At 45.0% G+C, this 14911-nt stretch overlaps 1 long non-coding RNA gene across 1 annotated transcript; it reads left to right on the top strand.

Annotated features, from left to right (window-relative positions):
* Nucleotides 1–8463: 8463 nt before the first annotated feature.
* Nucleotides 8464–11046, top strand: LOC109320939. The gene is made up of 3 exons (XR_002103892.1): nt 8464–8698; nt 9973–9975; nt 11036–11046. It is a non-coding gene; the product is annotated as an uncharacterized LOC109320939 (long non-coding RNA).
* The last annotated feature ends 3865 nt before the right edge of the window (nt 11047–14911 follow it).

The raw sequence follows: 14911 nt of genomic DNA on the forward strand, positions 1-14911 counted from the left end.
CAGTACCCACAAGATGATTCAGTTCAGGATCCTGAGGAAAGGAAGGAAGGAGAGCAGCAGAGTAAGGACCCTGGACTTCAGTATAGCAGACTTTGACTCCCTCAGGGAACTGATGGCAGGATCCCCTGGGAGGCCAGTCTGAGGAGGAAAGGAGTCCAGGAGAGCTGGTTAAATTTTAAAGAAACCATACAGAGGGCTCAGGAATGAACCATTCCAGTGGACAGGAAGACTAGCAAGTATAGCAGAACAGCAGCGTGGCTTAGCGGGGAACTCCTCAGTGACCTAAACCACAAAAAGGAAGCTTACAAGAAGTGGAAAACTGGACAAACAGCTATATGGTCAGCCCCGCCTCCATCCCTGGAAAAATCATAGAGCAGGTCCTCAAGGACTCAATTTGTAAGCACTTGGAGAAGGAGGTGATTAGGAACAGTCAGCATGGATTCAGCAAGGGCAAGTCATATCTGACCAACTTGATTGCATTCTATGACAAGACGACTGGCTCTGTGGATGTGTGAACAGTGGACATGATATACCTTGACTTTAGCAAGGCTTTTGACAAGGTCCTCCACAACATTCTTGCAAGAAAATGAAAGAAGTATGGGTTGAATGAATGGTTTGTGGATAGATACGGTGGACAGAAAACTGGCTGGATCATCAGGCTCAGAGTATAGTAATTGATGGCTCAGTTAAGTGGAGTGCCCCAGGGTTTGGTCCTAGTGCCAGTTTTGTTCAATATCTTCATCAAATATCTGGAAGATGTGGTGCAGTGTACCCTCAGCAAGTTTGCATCTGAAACCAAGCTATAAGAAGTAGTAGATACACTGAAGGGTAGGCCTAGGATTCAGAGAGCCCTCAACAAATTGTAGGATTTACCTAAAATAAATTCTCATAAGGCTCAATAAGAAGGTGTGCAAAGTCCTTCACTTAGGACAGAACAATCCCATTCACTGGTCCAGGCTGGGGACTGACCAACTCTGTAGAAAAGAACCTGGTGGTTATGGTGGACCATAAGTTTAATATGAGCCAACAGTGTGCCTTTGTTGCCAAGAAGGCTAACGACATACTGGGCTGTATTAGTAAGAGCATTACCAGCAGAGCAAGGGAAGTGATATTCCCTCTATTCAGCACTGGTGAGGCCACATCCAGGGTAATGAATCCAGTTTTGGGCCAGCCCCCTCCACACTACAGAAAGGATTTGGAGAGAGTCTAGTGGAGAACAATGAAAACAGTTAGAGGGCTGGGGCACAAGACTTTTGAGAAGAGGCTGAGGGAACTGAGCTTATTTAGTCTGGAGAAGAGAAGACTGAGAGTGGATTTAATAGCAGCTTTCAACTACCCAAAAGGTAGTTCCAAAGAGAATGGAGCTAAACTATTCTCAGTGGTGACAGATGTCAGAACAAGGAGCAATGGTCTCAAATTGAAGCAAAGGAAGTTTAAGTTAGGTATAAGGAAAGACTGTCTCACTTCCAGGGTAGTAAAGCACTGAAACAAGCTACCTAGAGAGGTTATGGAAACTCCACACTTGGATATTCATAATACCTGACTAGAAAAAGACTTGCCTGATCTAGTTGGGCTCCTGCTTTAACCAGGGGGTTGGACTAGATGGCCTCCCATAGTCCCTTGCAACCCTAATTTTCTATGATGCTATGATTTATAGGTAGAAGTCAAAGGAAATAGCAAATGAAAAGTGAGACCCTTGCATGCTTCCAAGTGATGAAGTTAGAAAGCCACAAGGCCCCAGTTCTTACAAAGAAACAAGAATAGGTAAATGTAAAGAGGAGAGAATTCCTTAGCAAAGATGAGGGCCATTAGACTATTTCCTCAAGACTGATTTTTGGATTTATTACATGTGGTGGCCCAAGTGGCTTTGGAATATTAGTACAGCAATACCTAACATCTGTTTAATTTGAATATTAGATTAATCATCATTTGATTTTGGGAAGATGCTGTAAGATTTAGTTCTGCACTGGCAGCAGGATGGATTAGATAACTAATACATCTTTCCACTTCTCACTTCTCTGGTATGATGCTTCCCTTCTTTTTACCTGTAATCTTTTCCACATTATATTTTTAGACAGTGTGAGTGATGTTGCAGCCATGCTGGTCCAGAAATTATGCAAGAGGCCAGGATGTCTTGGAGTGATATCTTTTATTGGACCAACTTCATAGTTGGGATAAAGTTAAACAAGCTTTCAAATGCAAGACAGTCTTCTTCAGGTCTTCATCTTTAGACAGGTAATGCATTTTCTTCCTCCAGGGTGGATCCAGGATTTGGCAGGAGAAGCCACCCCCACTACAGGGGTGGCTGTATCCCTGCTCACAGCTTTCTGTCCACCCTTAACTGGTAAGGACCCACCCCACCATGGCAGGCTCTAGAGACTCTTTCTAAAGATCCCAAAGCAGGTAAGAATCCCCACCTTCCCCTCCATGTTCAGAGGCAGATCCTCTCCTTTTCCCACCCCTCCCCTCCTGCTGCCACTGCTTTCCTTGCTGTCTAGGGGGCATGGAAGCTTAAAAACTGCTCCTGCCTGCTCCAGCTAAGGTACACAGGGGCTGGGAACAGTAGCAGCTGAAGCAGCAATATGAAGCAGCAATACAGGTAGGTTCCCCCTCTCTGTCTGGTCCCCAGTGGAGCAGGCACAGGAAAAGGGAACCCCTCTTGCCCATCACCTTTTATACTTTCACTGTTCCCAGCTTATCCCAACCCGAGGAGCAGCTTTCAAGTTTAATGCTGCCCCAGACTGGGAGAAAAGCAGCACCAGCAGCAAGAGGGAGAGGCAGGGGAGGGAAGGGGGCATTCCTGAGCATGAAGGGGAAGGAGGGGAATTCTTACATGCTTTGAAAACTGTAAAAACTCCTTCAGAGCCTCCCAGGCTGGATCCAATCTAAAAGGGGGATGCAGTTGCACCGCTGCACCCCTCTGGATCCACCCCACTCTTCTTCCAAGCTTTATTTGAGTCCTTCAGTGCTCTAATGGTAGGTTATTAATACTAAGGCAATAATGGAAATCAGGAGCTGAATTAGCAAAGGAAATATGATCTTTTCTGCTGGGAAAACAATGTCTGGCTCACTATCCTGGATACTGAAGTTCTCCATCCATCAATCAAACACAACATAAGCAACAATAACGTTTTCTTCCCAGTAAAGTTTTTCCATAATACAAGCACTTCTTAAAATGTATAAGCTTTTGGGAGCAGATAAAACCTATTTGTTCTATGTTTATGTCATGGAAAAATCTTAAATGTATGCTGCCAGCACAGAAGAGGTGAAACTGACATGCGCATTTGACTCTGTGAGTGGAAAGTTCCAAGGCTCACCCAGCCCTTGCCCCCTGGGTGACCTGCGGGCCTGTCAATCATTGCCCACATTACTTTCCCCACAGACGCATGCTCAGATTGTGTCAGCTTCTGACTGAGAGCATGCTGAATCGGAACCTGACATGAGGTAATCTGACTAGAAATTTCTCTGCGGAGAGCGTTCTGATTGGCCACTAAATTCAGATAAAAGTTCAGTGAACCCCCTCCCTCGGGGGTTGGTCGCGCTAACTGAAGACAGAGGCTGCTGCTGCAGGGACTGTCTCTCAGTCAGCCTTTAGGGCCTATCAATCTCCTCCTTCGCTTGGCGCTTCGTGTTGCTTGTTGTATTACAGCTTTGACTCAACTTACCTGGCTTCCGACTCACCTCGGCACTGACTTTTGGCTACGATTTTGGACCACCCTTTCAGTCTTTGTTTGCAACCTCGGCTCGACTCACCTGGTTTTGACTTCGGCTTCCAACATCATCGCTTCTCATCGTTGTCCTACGGGACTGGCGTCACGCGACTTACTGTGTACAGTGTTACAGTTTACGTTTCATTGTTTGTATTCCCCGTTAATGAGCTGTTGACCAGCCCTGAGACTAGGTCTTCGGACTGAACCTCGTGGGCCAACAGACCCCTCTGTTGTTAATTGTTTGTATTTCTGCAACTGTAACTGAAGAAAGCAACCTTGTGCCTCTGCTTCAAAGCGTGAGTAAATAAATCATCTTTAGTTAAAACCATATGCTTGGGTGCCTCTCAGACTCCACAGCTGCTAATCCCACCTGTTCGCGTTCCGATTGCCACCCCGGCCCACCGTGACCTTGGGGCCCGATTCATTCGGCTCAGTGTTCCCTGACAGTTTATACAGAGACTAATACAGTGAGGTGCTGGGCCATGACTAGGTTGCTGTAGGAGTACAAATAAATAACAAGAGCAAGAGAATTAACTCCCAGGGCATGGGGTCTCTCTGAAGCTGAGTTTTTCACTTTGTATAGCAATTCATTTCTTGCCCTTTTTGCTGGGCCTGAAACCTTATGGCAAATTCTGAGATTTAGTCTCTAAGCAATTAGGGTGTATATAGACGAAACAGGGGCCCTAAATTGAAGTGGCGGGGTTTAAAAAACACTGCTTCAATTTAGGCCTAATTAAACCCCCATGTTGTGCACATACTCCGCTGACTTACCTGCCTCTCTGGCAGAGAGGGGAGGGCAAGCTGCCAGTGGGCACACAGGCGGCTGCAGGGAGACTACCTGCCTGGGCCGCAGGGGGACTGGTGCTTCTCTCTGTGACAGTAGCGGTGCCTCCCAGGTGGCACCTGCTTGCAGGCATCTGGCTCAGGCAGTCCTAGGGGGCACTGCAGCCATGGAGGGAAGCACGGAGCCCTCAGGCAGGCAGGCAGGCAGGCTCCATGGGGGGGGGAAAAAAAGATCAGGTTCACGGCTTTTTTTGGGCAGAGCCTGCTTTCTGGGGCTGCTGCCAGGCTGCCTGCAGGGCTTCCTGCAGAGCCCCTGAGCTGCCTGAAGCCCGATGCTGCACTCCACTGCTGTAGTGGCAGGAAACTAAAACTCCTTAAAGGAGTTTCAATTTGCTGCACCCCAAGTTATTTAAGGTGCATTACACCACCAAATTTCCTACAGCAGCTGGAACTTACCCTGCCACCACCACCAGGGGGTCATGGATATGGAGCGTCGTGGGCCCCAGCACATCCTGGAGGGACCTGCACACCTCCAAGATGGCCTCTTTGGCAGTGGCCTTGTGCATGCCAAACAGGTGTCCAATGTACCAGAGGTTCATAGGTGTGGCCCGCTTCATCAGGGCAAGGGCCAGCTGGGTGTCTGTGGAGAGAGCCAGGCACATGCCAGTGTGCTATCACTCCAGGTGGGGCTAGAGCTTCTGGAGGAGGTCCTGGAAGGTGGCCTGGGTCAGTCAGAATGTGTCCAGCCACTGTTCATCATCCCAGATGTGCCGGATGACATGAAGCCACCAGTTTGGGGTGGTTCAGCAGCCCCTGAGGCAGCAGGGCTGGAGGCCCAGAAGGGCAACAGCAGCCCTGGTGGTGGTGTCCAGAAGCCCCTCTTTGATGTCCCTGCCAGCAACGGCTTTGAAGCCATGGTGGCAGCCCTGGGATGGTGCACAGTGTGCAGGCAGGCAATTACTGGGCATAGGGGAGCCAGGAAGGGCAAGACAGTCATGGGCCAGGTGGTGGTCAGCACTGTGGGTCAGCAGAGCCAATGCAGCAGCCAGCAGGAGGTCAGGGCACTGGTCATTGCTGCCAAGGGCAGGGTCTGGAGCAACCATAGTGTGGGTAGACAGAGTGGGCAAAGAGATAGCTGCTATGTGCTGCCCCTGTACTGGACACATTGCTCCTGTGCAGGGAAGTGGCTGATCAAGGAGCAGAGAGCAGGACTGAATTTTGAAAAGGGCTGCTGGCAGCTGCAGCTGGAGCCTGGAGCTCCCTCAGTGTTAGCAGGGGCCCATTGCAGGGCTATAGGAAATTTGGTTCTAAGAACAGCAAATGTTCTCCTTAGTCACTGCATGTGTAGACACCTGCCTGGAGCTCTTAATCTACTGTAGTTTACAACAGTGTAAACTAAGCCCAGATTAAATGCATGTGTAGACATGCCCACTGAGAGGGAATGACTGCTTTCTAGGGCACTCAGCGGGAATGCAGAGCACCTGGGTTCCAGTTCCTGCTCTAATGAATAATCAAGTAGTCTTTACAATATGGAATAATATCAGTGTGACAAATGTATATGCTTAAGGTAAACCTGTAGTGTGGTAGTTACGGATCATACCTGAGCTGTGAGAGATATGAATTCAAATACTCTCAGGTAGAGAAGGAAACTGAAATCTGTTCTTCAGTATCCTGGGTGAGTGCCATGATCCTTGGTTTTTTTCTAGTTTTGTCAATGGTGCATAATATAGCCCAGCAGTTTGATAGCTTTGCTTTTGTTAAGGATGCTGGAAATTAAAGTAGCTTTTGTTTGCTTGTTTTGTTTGTTTTCTTTTTAAAATGAAAAACAAATCACTAAAAATCCACAGATGGAGCCATTTTTTTTCTTTTAATTTTCAGTTCAGTAGCTGATGGAAGAAATCAATCATTTTCCCTACCCCAGCCATTAATCCCTTTTTCTGTGGCCAGTACAATATCTAACTGAAAGATTTTTTTTTTCAAGGAATTGCTTTGAAAAAAATTAAAATGGTTTTATTTTGAAGTTTTCAAAACAGAAATATATTTCTTGATATTTTTGTATTACAGGTTCTTTTTGGGGGTTTTTTCTAAAAACCAAAAATATTCCAAACCACAAATAGCACCAGTTCAGAGACAAAACTGGAGTGAACCTACCAGGTATTTATGAGCAGACTCATCCAATTTGGTGGGAAGGAGCACAAGACAACATGTCCCAAATGGTCCCCCAGCTGACACACTGCTGCAAAATGAACACAAAATAGATCTGAACATGAGAAAAAAGTTTTTTTCCCATTAAAAAGCAATAAAACATCAATTTTTGAGTCATTGTGTAAATAAGAAGTCACATGATTTTCTGTAAAAAAATCTTTTTTTGCATATATGCTATTTTCTCAACAAAAAAAAATTTCCTATAAAAGTTCACATGGCTAAACTAACACACATGGAAAATAGATTGGATAGTGAGACAGCCAGAAGCTTGCTTCTGCTTCCCAGAAGAACAAAGAAGAAGTGTGCAGTTGGTGTGAATGATCCTTGTGTACATGCAAGCTGGGTTGCCAGAAGGAAGAGCTGGGCATTTTCTTCAAGAAGAGAAAGAAAGTTTTGTTGCTTACCGCAACAGAATAGCAGTAGCATGTAAAGAGAGAGAAGAAAATGAGGAGAGGACAAGAGGGAGTAGGGGCAAAAGGAACAAGGGGAAGAAAGGGGAAGAAAACATAGGGGCAAGAGGAACAAGGTGAAATAATGGCAAAATAATACAAGGAGAATGATGAGGGAGAAAAATAGAAAGATGGCAGAGAAATAGAAGGGAAATGGCAGAGCTGGTGGAAAATCAAAAAGAAAAAAAGATGGAGACCTAACCAGTCATGACAGTGATTAATGAGGTTAGAGCCAAAATCACTATTTGACTTGTACACACTATTTTTTTGTCAAACTTTAAAAAAAACCCTCTCATTTACACAGAAGTGATTGAACAACCAGTGACTCAGAGCAGTAATACATTAGAAGTGTAGCATTGTTAATCTACCCTGTTGATCCCCTTAATTAAAAGAAATCTAATCTTGCAGACATGATTTCTAACCAAATTTATATTTACTCTTTTTTGTCTATGGCTCTGGTTCTCTGTGCAGATCCTTAACTACAAATTAGGGGCTGGCAGGGTGGTTTGTTTTCAAGTTTCTTTAATCCATTTCTCCCATACTGTGGTCAGGCAAGGGTAAATTAGAGTGGCATGTTCTAATCTACGCCACCTGCCGATGTTACAAATCAGTTTGCTTTCCAGAATGGAATAGCAGTAGATTGGAAGAGAGAGAAGAACATTATCATGAGAGGCCAGTGTTACAAGTAAGGACTGTAGAGCTAGGGACACATTCAAAAAGCCTGAGCCTGCATTACTTTTGTCTTTGAAGGTTAGTCTAACCTAGCTAGGCTAAATCAGTTTTGTAACCAGACAGACATCCCAGAAATTCAGGCACATGCCTGCAGTGGTTCAGGCTAGAAGCTGGGGGGGTGCTAGAGCAGCCCTCCCTCCCTTCCACAGCATGGAGTTGAGGGGGGCATGGCCAGACTCCTGAAGGACCTCTGACTAGCTCAGCAGGGAATTGATGACAGTGTTTATCACCCAAGTAAGAAAACAACAGAGGGACATTACCAGCTACTTGTTGATTATGCCTGTTGATTCTACCTGTTGATTCAGCATGGACAGTAGCCAACATGTGGTCTGGCAGCTAATACACAGACTTCTCCTCAGCAAGGCAGAGGGGAGGGAGGAATTCCTGCTTAGCAGAGAGTGGTGAGGGGTATGGAGGACCTCCATCCCAGCCTCCTCCCTGTACCTCCTTCACCAGTTTTTTTTCTCTTTGCCATTGTCTCTACCTGCCTACATGACCTAAGCTGAAGACATTCCTGAGGTGAGAGGGAACCTGCTCCCTTTTTTCAAGTTTCCCACTCCTGTCAGGCAGGTGACTGAGTCTCTTATCTGTCTATCACTCTAGTTGCTAAGCAACCCTCTAGCGTACATGTGAGACCTCAGGTATCAGGGAGGGGACTCAAATCCCTATTGTCTTAGCAAAGACCTCATGACTGGGAGGGGGGCTGGAGCCCCTGCCAGTCTACCCAGCAGCCAGTGATGCATTTCCATTTGATTGGCTTGTAGCCAACTTCAGCTAGTCTCCATTGGACCCCAGAGTGAGGTCATAAGGTTTATATAAGTTAAAAATTGCCCGGGAGAAAGAGTGGCAGCCATGATGAAGATATAGAGATGAGTGAACATCTGCAGTTCTCTCTCTCTCTCTCTCTCTCTCTCTCTCTCTTTTGAAATGCATGGACACACTACTAACTGCCAGCCTTCAGAAGAAAGCTCTATCAGCCTCTGGATGATACTTGTGAGGAAGCTACTTGAAACGTAACTAGATATATAGCTTGCAGTAACTCAGATGCATGATCAAAGGCTACCCAGCCACCCTGTTTGCTCTAAGATATTTTTCTAATATTGTTCTATCCTGTACCTTACTCCAGACAAAAAAGTTATCCTCTGTATCTATTATGGGAGACTTATTGGGAGAGAGTCTAGGTTATGCCTTAGGGTCCCCTTGCCCTGGCTGACTAAGGGACACTACTATTTGTGCTTCAGACTAAGAGAAGCACCCTAAGTTCTTTCTGTGGGTCAAGTACTCTCAAAGACTACTAGGCCTGTGTTTCCCAGGGGGCACAGGGGCAAGAACAGTCCAGACCCTGGGTAGTGTCAGTGTTACTCCCAGGCTTGCTTGTGTGCTCCAGGAAGGGGGTCGGCCAGACATGAGGAGGCGCTCAACACCTGGAAGGTGGTTGTGTGCACCAAAAGGGGAGGGGGAGAAGCAGCTTGCAGCCTCTGCCAGAGCTCCAGCCAGGGACCAGAGGGGAGGAACCAGCCCTGCTGTGGAGCAGAGAGCCCTGCTCAGCCCAGAGAGCATTCCAGGATTCTGGGGGTTTATCTTAAACCAGCAAGAGGTCTGGGATAGACATTGCATAAACTCGTTTGAGCCAAATCAGTTAAATTTGATACTACATTTGACTGGATTTATCTCAAACTAGTTTCAGCCATTTTCAAATTGGTTTATGTGCACTGAACGTCTGTTCTGTTACAGGCTTAAACGAGTTTCTGATGACTTAAACCAGTTTATGTGTAATGCCTGACCCAGGCCTATAAGTTTAATGGACCCTTTGTCAAGCTCCTTCTTCTAGCACTGCCTGATGGATGGCAAGTATTGCCACATGAGTGTTCCTTTATGCTGTACTGATCCTCACAAGGCCAATTTCGGTCATCTTCACACCCTAATGCAAAGCAGATTTTGCACCAGTAAGCTCTCTGCAGATGTCACACAGGCAAAGGTTTTAAGCCTTTTGAGCATTTCGAGCACATCCAGATGAGCATGGTCATGTAATATGTGGCACTGCAAACACACTTGCAGTCCCACACACCACACCATGCTCTACATGCTGCAAGGGTGTTCTGCCCTAGAGTACACTGCTCCATTTTTTTTCCTGTGGGTTTTTTTGACCCCTGGATAGGGGTAAAAAAAAATAAAAGCAAGGGAAAAAATGAAAGCAGCACATGCTTAGACAGCATGGGCAGCATGTGCTGCCGAAAAGCAGAGCCAGGCCACCTGGAGCCACGCTGCAGGTGCCAGCTGTGGCGACCAAGTTGCCTTGTCACAGTCTGGGCCGACACGATCGAGAAGGTGGGGGCTAGCAGCGAGGGAGTCAGGCAGTCAATACTCGTATGGTTGCAAAAAAGAAGACAACTTTTATTTTCTTTTACTTATGCCACCAGGTAGCTGTAGTGTAGCGCAGGTCAGACTTGGTTACAACAACAGCGGTAAACAAAGATAACTGGGTGTGAGGGTGGCGTATGCCAGGAGACGACGGTGGCAGACGAATGAAAAACAAAGTCGAACGAGTGTGTGTGAGGATGGGGTACGCCGGGACACGACGGTGGTGGGGAGACAGTCACAAGTGGCCAGCCTGTGAGGTAACTCTGGGCTCTGTGAGAGCTGGTCTCCGTTCCCTGATTTTCCTGAGCTGATCTCCCTGATTATGCAGAGCTGGTCTCTGCTTTGGGTGGAAACTTGCTGGCTTAAATACTCTCCAGGTAGCCAATCACATGGTTCTCTTTTTGGAAAGTTCTAGTTAGATTACATCATGCCTAGTACATGACTGGGCATGCGTGCTTTGCCAATTCAAATTTCCTCACTCAAATTACATACTGACCATGTGTGGGGCATGTTTGGACATGTGTCCTGACTTTCTGGGGTTTTTCCACTTACATGCTTGCACTAGTTTCTTTTAACTCTGTGTTACCAGCATCCTTTTCAATCCTGGTTCAGACACCAGCCAAGCTCCACCTGGCAGGATTGCTGTGGCTATATCCCCAGGAGGTCCCCGGGACCAGGTAAGGCTGCTGGGGCCAGCACATTGCTGGCCTCAGCCTCCCCTACCACCCATGTGGTAACTTGCCACATGCCAAAGCATACATGGCACAGGCATTCCCCAGGGACAAGTAGCTGTAGCATAAGGTGCACTGCTTCTAGTTTTCCCCAAGGAACTAAACATGCATGCATGTCTAGACGTGCCCTTTACGTCCATCTTTAGCACTGCCTGAATATGTTTGAGTGAAATACTGCCTACCGAGTCATGGGATTGCATTGACTGTCCTGGGAGCTTCCTAGGACAGAATTTAATTTTAATATACATTCTTTGAAATATGATCCTACCATACTGAGACAGGAAAAACTCTTACTGAAATCAGTGAAAATTCTGCCTGACTCCCTGGTTACCAGACTGATCCCTTGAAATGTTATGCATTATACAGAAGTCCAGAATAGTTTTTATATTCCATGTTCATATATCACAGCAACAGCCAAATAAATAGATTGTAACTTAATTACTTTGCTCAGACTTTCCTTGGGAGGCCAATCTACCAATTCTAAGTCTTTTTGGGACACTAGGGCCCCCTACCATTCTTCTCTTCTCCTCACCAGTGTGATCTTGGAGACAAATTGTTGGCAGGGACTGGTCAAACTCCAGGCACTGGGAGCAGCTACAGAAACAGCCAGGACTGTGGCCATTCAGGGAACTTCCTATTGTGGCTCTTTGCTTCAGTCCTCCCCTACTCAGTCTTTTCACCATGCTTTCACCCCACGCTACTACCTCTTATCATCTTTTCCGCCCCTGTTCTTTTATCATTATCTTCTGGTGTGTTCCCTCCTTTTGCCATCTTGTTATTTAGTTGTACTGCAATCTATTTGACTGTTTTTTCTTCTGTGTTTGTATGGTGCTTAAGTTTGGTTCCTCAGCACCACTATACAAAAACTATTAATAATGTTTAAAAGTTAATAAATAATTATTTCCAGTCCTCATTCAAGTCAAAGGTAAAACTCTCATTGACTTCAATGGGAGGAGACTTCAGAAAATTATGTGTGCTTTTGAACTTCCCACATTATGTATTATGCATGAAGCTGCTTTGTATGGAAGACATTTTTCTTCATGGTTTCAGGATGAACATTTCTTTTTACTTTATTTTATTTTTTTATTAATGGCTGGTAAATGAAAACTATTGTTTAGCAATATAGCTCTAATGTGATTAAGGCTCGCATTCTTCCAGAATTCTGCTTTAGAAAACTTAAGTGCTTAATCAACGAATGTTTTGACTATTTTACATTGGAGCTGTAGGATGGAGATTTGATTTATAATTTAAATTGGCATCTGAATGGGTATCCTTTCTCTGAACTGTGAAAGACAATCATCTTTCTTAATGATCATTACACCAAGAAATGGTAACATGCCATCCTTCCCCATCTCCCTTGTGAATTTATTAGATCCATTCCCATCTCTCTTTAACAATACTAATGTGGCATTTACATATTTATATAAAACTGTTGGTTTATTTTTGCTAATTTTAAAGTCTTTTCATCCACATCTCGTATAATGATACCTATTAAATTTAAGGAAAAAATGCCTGTTTTATTTATAAATTAAAGATACTTGTTCCAGGCTACGTCTGTGATCAAGTATTTTGTTGAAACCTAGGCCAAGATTTATGTAGAAAGGCATTTTATGTCACAACTTCAAATAATATTTGTCATAATATTTGTATTTAATGTGATTGGTTTGTGTTTAAAAGTCATTGCTCTTTTACAGTGTGACACATTCAGGGGAAAACATTTAGGATATGCAAGGGTTCATTTTTTCTCACAGTTATACCAGTTAAAACCAAGTTAACAGCAGTGCTGTCAACATAAATGATCCTGATTTTATACTGAGATCATTAACTTTCTTAAATGTATAGGTTCACTGGTGTGGAAAAGTACCAGAGTGAGAGTCATTGTTGCTGAACTCATTTGTCAACCCTCAGAAAAGGTGTATCGCCAAAAGTATTTGTATGATTCCTCCCAAACCAAACCGACCAATGTTTATTTTATTTTAGATAATCAAATAGTTGAATACAGCATTGATACAGACTTTAATAACCAAAGACTGATGGGGCATCTTCCAGGTCCAAAATGGTGAAAAAAATTTAGAAGTGTATTGGGTGCCAAGTCTAGCAATCCCATCGATGCAGGGACTAGTAGTTGGCAGGATGGAAAGACTACATTCCCAATGTTCTTACCCCTAATTTTAGAACAATGAGAGTTGCCAGGAAGTGAGCATTATGAAACATCTGATCACTTCATTTACTTGCCCAAATGCAGCTGAACACTTCTACTATATAACTCCAAACCATAGGAAAAGGCTGTTTCAAGAGCTTCCCCTAACTTCCAGAGGTATTGTGCGCACCCTAAACATCAGAGGCTGACTATATCTGAGAACAGTTTTTCTTCCTCAAACCTATAAGTTCAGAATCAATATAATAACAAAAAATGATGAGTGGCAAAACAAAATTAAAGAAGGCTGTTACTGTGTCAGAATGGAACTATATTTCCATTGTCTAAAATGTATTATATTTTCTTCTGTTAATTCTTTCTCTAGTACACATCAAAACAATATACCAGTCTTCTTAAAGGACAGTTTTATCTTCTGCTTGAAGAATCACATGTGAACAATTTATAAGTGAATCAGTTAAATTAAAAAGTTAAATTTAAGACATAGGGACAAATCCTATTTCACTACTAATTTTGACTTAACTACCTTTCTTGCCAAGTTCTTGTCAGGAAACACTGATCCATAAAAAAAACAACTTTTCAAGACACCATATCACTTTTGACTAATTTTTTCTCAGGAAAGGTTTCTAAGCTCCACGATGGAATTTCTGTTGACAAGTATGGCACATCCACATGTGCAAGCACATATGCTTGCAGCAGCTCTAATAGAAGTTGTGCAAATTTGAGCCAGGGCTTTTTGCCGCAGTGCATGTGCCTGGACATATACTTTGTTGTGGAGCAAATTGTGCCACTTGGGGCAAAATAACCCTACCTGGCTTCTCTTGGATCTTCAGCCAGGGGGAGCTAGACCCCAGAGCTAACACCTTTGCTGTACCCAGCAGTATAAAAAGCTGCTCTGTCCTGGCCCCATCAGTACAAAAAGTTGCCCCAACAAGTAGCTCAGGGCTACTCATTCTCAGAAGTTTCTGGGGCCCAGCCAATTGGTACCTGTGCTAGCCGGACTGCTGAAGCACTGGACTGCTGAGTTCCCTGCACCCTTTACCCACTGCAGCAGTCTGGCAGTGGGGGCTGCTGCCTGTCTGTGACCTGCTGCACACCTGCCAGACTTGGATGGGGACTGCACAGCCAGTAGAGGTATCTGCCCCTCTGAGATAGCTTCTAGTGGGCTGTGGCTGCAGGGTTTGCCTCTGTGAGACACTACTGCCACGTGTGTCCCTGCCCAGCCATTTGGGCAATTATTGCCTGGAAGATGTTCCAGGTGTGGTGGCCTGCTTTGAACTGTCAAAGCATGTCCTCCTGGCCCCATTTGGCCAGGAGGTCAGCCACAGCCAGATAGGTCCAAGGTGCCAGCTCTGAGCAGGCAGGGTCCTGCCACTGGCCTCCCTAGCAGGAATTCTGTTGTTCCCTATTGGAAAACTAAAAAATCCTTGATAAAAAAATCCCAAAGTCACTCTGGAAAATACCCCAAAATCAATGTTCCTCCACAAGTGAAACAAAAGACTGCTATAAAGAGAGAGAGTGAGACAGAGACAGTGATGAGTTGGGCAATGTCTGATCAATATTTCTACAGTGTTAAAGCAATGTGGAAGCCTACCAGTGTCTCTATCATAATAATAAAGTGAACTCTAAATACATGTTTCATGAATTCATGAATATTTATTTTGCTGCCCTTCCACAGGGGTTACGGGCCCCCCAACAGAGATTATGACTCTCCAGCAGGGGTCAAATGGCCCCTGCAGGGGCTTCCCCACCCTAGAAGGCCCACATGCCCCACCCCAGCCCCCC

The sequence above is a fragment of the Crocodylus porosus genome, unplaced genomic scaffold, assembly GCF_001723895.1.
Source record: "Crocodylus porosus isolate Cpor-Errol unplaced genomic scaffold, CroPor_comp1, whole genome shotgun sequence".
Classification (NCBI taxonomy): domain Eukaryota; kingdom Metazoa; phylum Chordata; order Crocodylia; family Crocodylidae; genus Crocodylus; species Crocodylus porosus.